The 9,576-nt window shown below is 46.2% G+C and overlaps 3 non-coding genes across 3 annotated transcripts; all 3 read right to left on the bottom strand.

Annotated features, from left to right (window-relative positions):
• Positions 1-466: 466 nt before the first annotated feature.
• Positions 467-556, bottom strand: trnap-cgg (transfer RNA proline (anticodon CGG)). The gene is given in 2 exon segments: positions 467-502; positions 521-556. It is a non-coding gene; the product is annotated as a tRNA-Pro (tRNA).
• Positions 557-4,406: 3,850 nt separating this feature from the next.
• Positions 4,407-4,496, bottom strand: trnap-cgg (transfer RNA proline (anticodon CGG)). Its single transcript is given in 2 exon segments — positions 4,407-4,442; positions 4,461-4,496. It is a non-coding gene; the product is annotated as a tRNA-Pro (tRNA).
• A 3,962-nt stretch (positions 4,497-8,458) lies between these two features.
• trnap-cgg (transfer RNA proline (anticodon CGG)) lies at positions 8,459-8,548 on the bottom strand. The gene is given in 2 exon segments: positions 8,459-8,494; positions 8,513-8,548. It is a non-coding gene; the product is annotated as a tRNA-Pro (tRNA).
• Positions 8,549-9,576: the final 1,028 nt, after the last annotated feature.

Raw genomic sequence — 9,576 nt, 5'->3', positions numbered from 1 at the left:
CCAATGGACTGCAGCGGTTCAAGAAGCAGCTCACCACCACCTTCTCAATAGCAAATAGTTGTGGGCAGTAAATCCTGGCCTCGCCAGCGATGTTCACATCCCCGAATGAATCAAATGAAACAGAAGCAGTTGATGTTTGTCTCCACCTTGGGGCAGCTGCCGCCAAGGCGCAATGGGGAAAGACCACTGTGTAAGGTCTCATCAGCAAATTTACACCGAGAGGCAGGTAACAGTGTAAGCTGCCTGAATCCACCACCATGGAGTCACCAAAATTAGTGACGAGTAAGGGAATGTCCACTCACAGACAAGCTTTTTGAAAATATTTCGATTTTTCTCGGGAACGTATTGGTTCCCTGCAGTGTGAGCTCAGCTTCTCAAAGGAAACCCAATGGGAATGAATCCCGCCGTCTGCACCGCAAAGAAATGAAGAAAACATGTTGCTTCGCCAATAAGAAACAACATCAAAGGGCTCATCCGGGATTTGAACCCGGGACCTCTCACATTTCCGTACAGTACAAACCCCGAAGCGAGAATCTTACCCCTAGACCAACGAGCCGGTAAGAAGGAGCTGATTGAATGAAAAGATACTTTGATTGCCATCCACAGCCAATCAGATATCTGCGGAAAATGCTGGGAAAACTCAGTAAGTCAGGCAGCATTTGTGGTCAGGGAAACAAAATTCACTTTCACCTCCATGAGCTTCCATTAAAACCAGGACAGGTTAGAAATGTGGAAAATTAGAAGCAAGTGAAATCCCGGTGGGAGCAAACAGAACAACAGGAAAGGGCTCTGATGGGGGGCAAGTCAGGAGAGATTAAATGAGAAAAGGCCTTGGGTCCCTGGCCACAGGGTGAGGTTAGCATTGAATCAGAGAATAATTACACCACAGAATGAGGCCATTCGGGCTGCCGTGTCTGTGCCAGCTCTCTGTCAGACCAATGGAAGAAACAAAGAAACAAAAGATGTGTCTGGAGGAGCTGTCGATGGCAGATTGACCAACAACTGCCGCCCGGACACAAAGAACAAGTGGAAACAAGATTCAAACCCAAATCTGCGATGGAAGGACACACAGAATGGGGGCAGCATTTACAGTGTGAGACTGTTGCACACACTATGAGTGTGAAAGCTGTATTGAGCCCAGTGGAAAGATGCGCTGCTGTTCCTCGAGTGTTTGTTGAGCTTCTTTCGAACTCTGCACATGTGTTGTATCATTCTAGAAAACAGAATATTCAGTATCACAGAATCTTATTTCATATGTTTGCATGATGGGAATGTGGAATTCGAAACACAAACAGATGAGGCGTGGTCTTAGTGAACAGCAGAACAGGCTGAAGGGACCGAATGGCCAACTTCTGCTTCTATCTCATCCGTTAGTATGTGCTCCCGTGTGTGTATCATTCTATAAAACAGACCAATTAGTATCACAGAATCAAACTTCGTATCTTTGCATGATGGGAATGTGGAATTCGAAACACAAACAGGTCAGCCAGCTTGTTGAATAGTAAAAAGTCTGACAACACCAACCACTCGCTTTCGGAGCACTGCTCCTTCCTCAGGTGAATGAAGAGGTAGGTTCCAGAAACATATATATAGACACAGTCACTGATGTAAGATGATACTTTGAATGCGAGTCTTTGTATCATTGACTGTGTCTATATATATATGGTTATGGAACCCACCTCTTTACACACCCGATGAAGGAGCAGCGCTCCGAAAGCCAGTGATTCGAAACAAACCTGTTGGACTTTAACCTGGTGTTGTAAGACTTCTTACTGTGTTTACCCCAGTCCAACGCCGGCATCTCCACATCTTATTGAATGGCAGAGCAGCCTGAAGGGGCCGAATGGCCAACTTCTGCTTCTATTTAATCTGTTCGTATGTTTGAAAACAGAGAGGAACCATTGACTGAGTCAGAACCTCAAGGTGGATATTGTGGCGGGTATTTGATAAGGAGGAAACCAGTGACCATGTCGCCCTCTGGTGGACATGATCGGAACTTTACAGCGTTTGGACATTTGATGAAAACAGAAAATGAGTATCAATTCCAGGGGAATAAATGCAGCGGGGGAAACATATACAGAAGCTGCAGTTTGTCCACAAACATCGTCGGCACCGAAACCAGTTGAACGGACAGGAAATAAAAATTAGTTTAATCGGTTGTTTGTTTGTTTTTTCAAAAAGTAGACTTTATTCATAAAATCTATCATAAACATTACAAAACATTTTGAATTGCCTTGGCTGTACATTTCCATCAGAGTTACACATTCCCTTGACTTTCTGCCATTCAATTTTGATAACATTACACACATATCGCTCTTTACGTTACAATTCCGTCTGAAACATTTGCATTGTTATGTTTTTTTTTGGAGTGTTAATGACCCAGACGAGGGGGCTTTACACTGTTACCTGCCCCTCTATGTAAATTTGCAGATAAGACCTTACACAGTGGTCTTTCCCCATTGCGCCTTGGCGGCAGCTGCCCCAAGCTTGAGTGCGTCCCTCAGCATGTAGCCCTGGACCTTGGAATGTGCCAGTCTGCAATACTCGGTTGAGGACAGCTCTTTGCACTGGAAGATCAGCAAGTTTCGGGCAGACCAAAGAGCGTCTTTCACCGAGTTGATGACCTTCCAGCAGCAGTTGATGTTTGTCTCGGTGTGTGTCCCTGGAAACAGACCGTAGAGCACAGAGTCCTGTGTCACAGAGCTGCTCGGGATGAACCTTGACAAGTACCACTGCATCTCTCTCCAGACCTTCTTTGCAAAGGCACATTACACAAGGAGGTGGGTTACGGTCTCATTTCCCCCACAACCACTCCGAGGGCAGCGTGCAATGGCACAGAGCCTTCGGGTGTACATGAAGAATCTGACAGGGAGGGCCCTTCTCACCACCAGCCAAGCTAGGTCTTGGTGCTTGTTTGAAAGTTCTGGTGATGTGGCATTCTGCCAGATGACTCTGACAGTCTGCTCAGGGAACCATCCAACGTCCTCCACATTCTCCTTTTCCCTGAGGGCCTCGAGGACATTACGTGCTGACCACTGCTTCATTGCCTTGTGGTCAAAGGTATTTTCCTGCAAAAATGTTTCCACGAGGGACAGGTGGTACGGCACGGTCCAACTACATGGAGCATTCCACGGCAATGAGGCCAGGCCCATCCTTCGTAACACCGGGGACAGGTAGAACCTGGGACCCTGGAGCTGTGAAGCAATTGTGCTAACCACTATGCTACCGTGCTGCCCATATTTGCTTTACACACATAAAGGCTCTCGGTTTAAAACCGCGCAGAAACATTGTCAAACCCCATTCATTTCCCTGTGTGGAAAAGTTACATGATTGACATTTTCTTTATTCATTTACACTGATCCTGAATTGCCCCTGAATTGAGTTGCTGAGTTGTTCTGCCGTGTGGAACCCCGGTCCCAGAGTTCCAGCCTGGTTCTTTGCTTCACTGGTCTAGAGACAATTACACTATTCAACCACCAGCCACTCCCCCAGTGAATCCACTATCCAATATTACCTGAATATAATAACTTTCAATCATGTGTCATTCGCTCTGACATGTACCTCAAAATGAATTCAGGAGAAGCAGAAGTGCTGAAAATTGCCGGCACACTGAGCAGGGACACAGATGCTCCTATTTTGACTCGGCACAAATATTAACAGTTCCTTCAATGGCGACAAATGCAGGTCAGAGGCTGGGAATCCTGCAGCGAGTAACTCACCTCCTAACCCCACAAAGCCTGTCCATCATCTACAAGGCACAAGTCAGGAGTGTGATACTCTCCACTCGCCAGGATGGGTGCAGGAACTCACCAAAGGCATCTTAGACAGCACCTTCCAAACCCAAGACCCCGACACCCTGAAAGTTCCCTTCCCAGCCACTCCCCATCCTGACCATTTTCACAGTAACTTCATTGCATTGTTAATATAAGATTATTTTTGACAAAAATTAAGATTATTATTACTTGGAAATATATCGGTTGTTCCTTCACTGTCACTGGGAAATAATCCTGGAACTCTCTCCCTAACAGCACTGTGGGTGTACCTACACCAATGGACTGCAGCGGTTCAAGAAGCAGCTCACCACCACCTTCTCAATAGCGAATAGTCCTGGGCAGTAAATCCTGGCCTCGCCAGCGATGTTCACATCCCCGAATGAATCAAATGAAACATACAGATAGCTGCCTGAATCCACCACCATGGAGTCACCAAAATTAGTAACGAGATAAGGGAATGTCCACTCATAGACAAGCTTTTTGAAAATATTTCGATTTTTCTCGGGAACGTATTGGTTCCCTGCAGCGTGAGCTCAGCTTCTCAAAGGAAACCCAATGTGAATGAATCCCGCCGTCTGCACCGCAAAGAAATGAAGAAAACATGTTGCTTAGCCAATAAGAAACAACATCAAAGGGCTCGTCCGGGATTTGAACCCGGGGCCTCTCACATTTCCGTGCAGTACAAACCCCGAAGCGAGAATCTTACCCCTAGACCAACGAGCCGACAAGAAGGAGCTGATTGAACGAAAAGATACTTTGATTGCCATCCACAGCCAATCAAATATCTCCGGAAAATGGTGGGAAAACTCAGGAAGTCAGGCAGCATTTGTGGACAGGGGAACAAAATTCACTTTCACCTCCATGAGCTTCCATTAAAACCGGGACAGGTTAGAAATGTGGAAAATTAGAAGCAAGTGAAATCCCAGAGGGAGCAAACAGAACAACAGGAAAGGGCTCTGATGGGGAGCAAGTCAGGAGATATTAAATGAGAAAAGGCCTAGGGTCCCTGGCCACAGAGTGAGGTTAGCATCGAATCAGAGAATAATTACACCACAGAATGAGGCCATTCGGGCCGCCGTGTCTGTGCCAGCTCTTTGTCAGAGCAATGGAAGAAACAAAGAAACAAAAGATGTGTCTGGAGGAGCTGTCGATGGCAGGTTGATCAACAACTGTCGCCAAGACACAAAGAACAAGTGGAAACAAGATTCAAACCCAAATCTGCGATGGAAGTACACACAGAGTTGGGGCAGCATTTACAGTGTGAGACGGTTGCACACACTATGAGTGTGAAAGCTGTATTGAGCCCAGTGGAAAGATGCGCTGCTGTTCCTCGAGTGTTTGTTGAGCTTCTTTCGAACTCTGCACATGTGTTGTATCATTCTAGAAAACAGAATATTTAGTATCACAGAATCTTATTTCGTATGTTTGCATGATGGGAATGTGGAATTCGAAACACAAACAGATGAGCCGTGGTCTCAGTGAACAGCAGAACAGGCTGAAGGGACCGAATGGCCGACTTCTGCTTCTATCTCATCCGTTAGTATGTGCTCCCGTGTGTGTATCCGTCTATAAAACAGACCAATTAGTATCACAGAATCAGATTTCGTATCTTTGCATGATGGGAATGTGGAATTCGAAACACCAACAGGTCAGCCAGCTTGTTGAATAGTAAGAAGTCTGACAACACCAACCACTCGCTTTCGGAGCACTGCTCCTTCCTCAGGTGAATGAAGAGGTAGGTTCCAGAAACATATATATAGACACAGTCACTGATGTAAGATGATACTTTGAATGCGAGTCTTTGTATCATTGACTGTGTCTATATATATGGTTGTAGAACCCACCTCTTTACACACCCGATGAAGGAGCAGTGCTCCCAAAGCCAGTGATTCGAAACAAACCTGTTGGACTTTAACCTGGTGTTGTAAGACTTCTTACTGTGCCCACCCCAGTCCAACGCCGGCATCTCCACATCTTATTGAATGGCAGAGCAGCCTGAAGGGGCCGAATGGCCAACTTCTGCTTCTATTTAATCTGTTCGTATGTTTGAAAACAGAGAGGAACCATTGACTGAGTCAGAACCTGAAGGTGGATATTGTGGCGGGTATTTGAGAAGGAGGAAACCTGTGACCATGTCGCCCTCTGGTGGACATGATCGGAACTTTACTGCGTTTGGACATTTGATGAAAACAGAAAATGAGTATCAATTCCAGGGGAATAAATGCAGCGGGGGAAACATATACAGAAGCTGCAGTTTGTCCACAAACATCGTCGGCACCGAAACCAGTAGAACGGACAGGAAATAAAAATTAGTTTAATCGGTGTGTTTGTTTGTTTTTTCAAAAAGTAGACTTTATTCATAAAATCTACCATAAACATTACAAAACATTTTGAATTGTCTTGGCTGTACATTTCCATCAGAGTTACACATTCCCTTGACTTTCTTCCATTCAATTTTGATAACATTACACACATATCGCTCTTTACGTTACAATTCCGTCTTAAACATTTGCATTGTTATGTTTCTTTTTGGAGTGTTAATGACCCAGACGAGGGGGGTTTACACTGTTACCCGCCCCTCTATGTAAATTTGCAGATAAGACCTTACACAGTGGTCTTTCCCCATTGCGCCTTGGCGGCAGCTGCCCCAAGCTTGAGTGCGTCCCTCAGCACGTAGCCCTGGACCTTGGAATGTGCCAGTCTGCAACACTCGGTTGAGGACAGCTCTTTGCACTGGAAGATCAGCAAGTTTCGGGCAGACCAAAGAGCGTCTTTCACCGAGTTGATGACCTTCCAGCAGCAGTTGATGTTTGTCTCGGTGTGTGTCCCTGGAAACAGTCCGTAGAGCACAGAGTCCTGTGTCACAGAGCTGCTCGGGATGAACCTTGACAAGTACCACTGCATCTCTCTCCAGACCTTCTTTGCAAAGGCACATTACACAAGGAGGTGGGTGACCGTCTCATTTCCTCCACAGCCACTCCGAGGGCAGCGTGCAATGGCGCAGAGCCTTCGGGTGTACATGAAGAATCTGACAGGGAGGGCCCTTCTCACCATCAGCCAAGCTAGGTCTTGGTGCTTGTTTGAAAGTTCTGGTGATGTGGCATTCTGCCAGATGACTCTGACAGTCTGCTCAGGGAACCATCCAACGTCCTCCACATTCTCCTTTTCCCTGAGGGCCTCGAGGACATTACGTGCTGACCACTGCTTCATTGCCTTGTGGTCAAAGGTATTTTCCTGCAAAAATGTTTCCACGAGGGACAGGTGGTACGGCACGGTCCAACTACATGGAGCATTCCGCGGCAATGAGGCCAGGCCCATCCTTCGTAACACCGGGGACAGGTAGAACCTGGGACCCTGGAGCTGTGAAGCAATTGTGCTAACCACTATGCTACCGTGCTGCCCATGTTTGCTTTACACACATAAAGGATCACACATAAAACCGCGCAGAAACATTGTCAAACCCCATTCATTTCCCTGTGTGGAAAAGTTACATGATTGACATTTTCTTTATTCATTTACACTGATCCTGAATTGCCCCTGAATTGAGTTGCTGTGTTGTTCTGCCGTGTGGAACCCCGGTCCCCAGAGCTCCAGCCTGGTTCTTTGCTTTACTGGTCTAGAGACAATTACACTATTCAACCACCAGCCACTCCCCCAGTGAATCCACTATCCAATATTACCTGAATATAATAACTTTCAATCATGTGTCATTCGCTCTGACATGTACCTCAAAATGAATTCAGGAGTAGCAGAAGTGCTGAAAATTGCCGGCACACTGAGCAGGGACACAGATGCTCCTATTTTGACTCGGCACAAATATTAACAGTTCCTTCAATGGCGACAAATGCAGGTCAGAGGCTGGGAATCCTGCAGCGAGTAACTCACCTCCTAACCCCACAAAACCTGTCCACCATCTACAAGGCACAAGTCAGGAGTGTGATGCAATACTCTCCACTTGTCTGGATGGGTGCAGGAACTCACCAAAGGCATCTTAGACAGCGCCTTCCAAACACAAGACCCTGACACCCTGAAAGTTCCCTTCCCAGCCACTCCCCATCCTGACCATTTTCACAGTAATTTCATTGCATTGTTAATATAAGATTATTTGTGACAATAATTAAGATTATTATTACTTGGAAATATATCGGTTTTTCCTTCACTGTCACTGGGAAATAATCCTGGAACTCCCTCCCTAACAGCACTGTGGGTGTACCTACACCAATGGACTGCAGCGGTTCAAGAAGCAGCTCACCACCACCTTCTCAATAGCAAATAGTTGTGGGCAGTAAATCCTGGCCTCGCCAGCGATGTTCACATCCCCGAATGAATCAAATGAAACAGAAGCAGTTGATGTTTGTCTCCACCTTGGGGCAGCTGCCGCCAAGGCGCAATGGGGAAAGACCACTGTGTAAGGTCTTATCAGCAAATTTACACCGAGGGGCAGGTAACAGTGTAAGCTGCCTGAATCCACCACCATGGAGTCACCAAAATTAGTGACGAGTTAAGGGAATGTCCACTCACAGCCAAGCTTTTTGAAAATATTTCGATTTTTCTCGGGAATGTACTGGTTCCCTGCAGCGTGAGCTCAGCTTCTCAAAGCAAACCCAATGTGAATGAATCCTGCAGTCTGCACCGCAAAGAAATGAAGAAAACATGTTGCTCAGCCAATAAGAAGCAACATCAAAGGGCTCGTCCGGGATTTGAACCCGGGACCTCTCACATTTCCATGCAGTACAAACCCCGAAGCGAGAATCTTACCCCTAGACCAACGAGCCAGCAAGAAAGAGCTGATTGAACAAAAAGATACTTTGATTGCCATCCACAGCCAATCAGATATCTGCGGAAAATGCTGGGAAAACTCAGGAAGTCAGGCAGCATTTGTGGTCAGGGAAACAAAATTCACTTTCACCTCCATGAGCTTCCATTAAAACCAGGACAGGTTAGAAATGTGGAAAATTAGAAGCAAGTGAAATCCCAGAGGGAGCAAACAGAACAACAGGAAAGGGCTCTGATGGGGGACAAGTCAGGAGATATTAAATGGGAAAAGGCCTTGGGTCCCTGGTCACAGGCTGAGGTTAGCATTGAATCAGAGAATAATTACACCACAGAATGAGGCCATTCGGGCTGCCGTGTCTGTGCCAGCTCTGTCAGAGCAATGGAAGAAACAAAGAAACAAAAGATGTGTCTGGAGGAGCTGTCGATGGCAGATTGACCAACAACTGTCGCCCGGATACAAAGAACAAGTGGAAACAAGATTCAAACCAAATCTGCGATGTAAGGACACACAGAGTGGGGGCAGCATTTACAGTGTGAGACTGTTGCACACACTATGAGTGTGAAAGCTGTATTGAGCCCAGTGGAAAGATGCGCTGCTGTTCCTCGAGTGTTTGTTGAGCTTCTTTCGAACTCTGCACATGTGCTGTATCATTCTAGAAAACAGAATGTTCAGTATCACAGAATCTTATTTCGTATGTTTGCATGATGGGAATGTGGAATTCGAAACATAAACAGATGAGCCGTGGTCTTAGTGAACAGCAGAACAGGCTGAAGGGACCGAATGGCCGACTGCTGCTTCTATCTCATCCGTTAGTATGTGCTCCCGTGTGTGTATCCGTCTATAAAACAGACCAATTAGTATCACAGAATCAAATTTCGTATGTTTGCATGATGGGAATGTGGAATTCGAAACACCAACAGGTCAGCCAGCTTGTTGAATAGTAAGAAGTCTGACAACACCAACCACTCGCTTTCGGAGCACTGCTCCTTCCTCAGGTGAATGAAGAGGTAGGTTCCAGAAACATAT

Source organism: Scyliorhinus torazame, chromosome 5 (assembly GCF_047496885.1).
Source record: "Scyliorhinus torazame isolate Kashiwa2021f chromosome 5, sScyTor2.1, whole genome shotgun sequence".
Taxonomy (NCBI): domain Eukaryota; kingdom Metazoa; phylum Chordata; class Chondrichthyes; order Carcharhiniformes; family Scyliorhinidae; genus Scyliorhinus; species Scyliorhinus torazame.
Note: the sequence above shows the minus strand (reverse complement) of the source record. Positions and strands in the feature narration are given on the sequence as shown.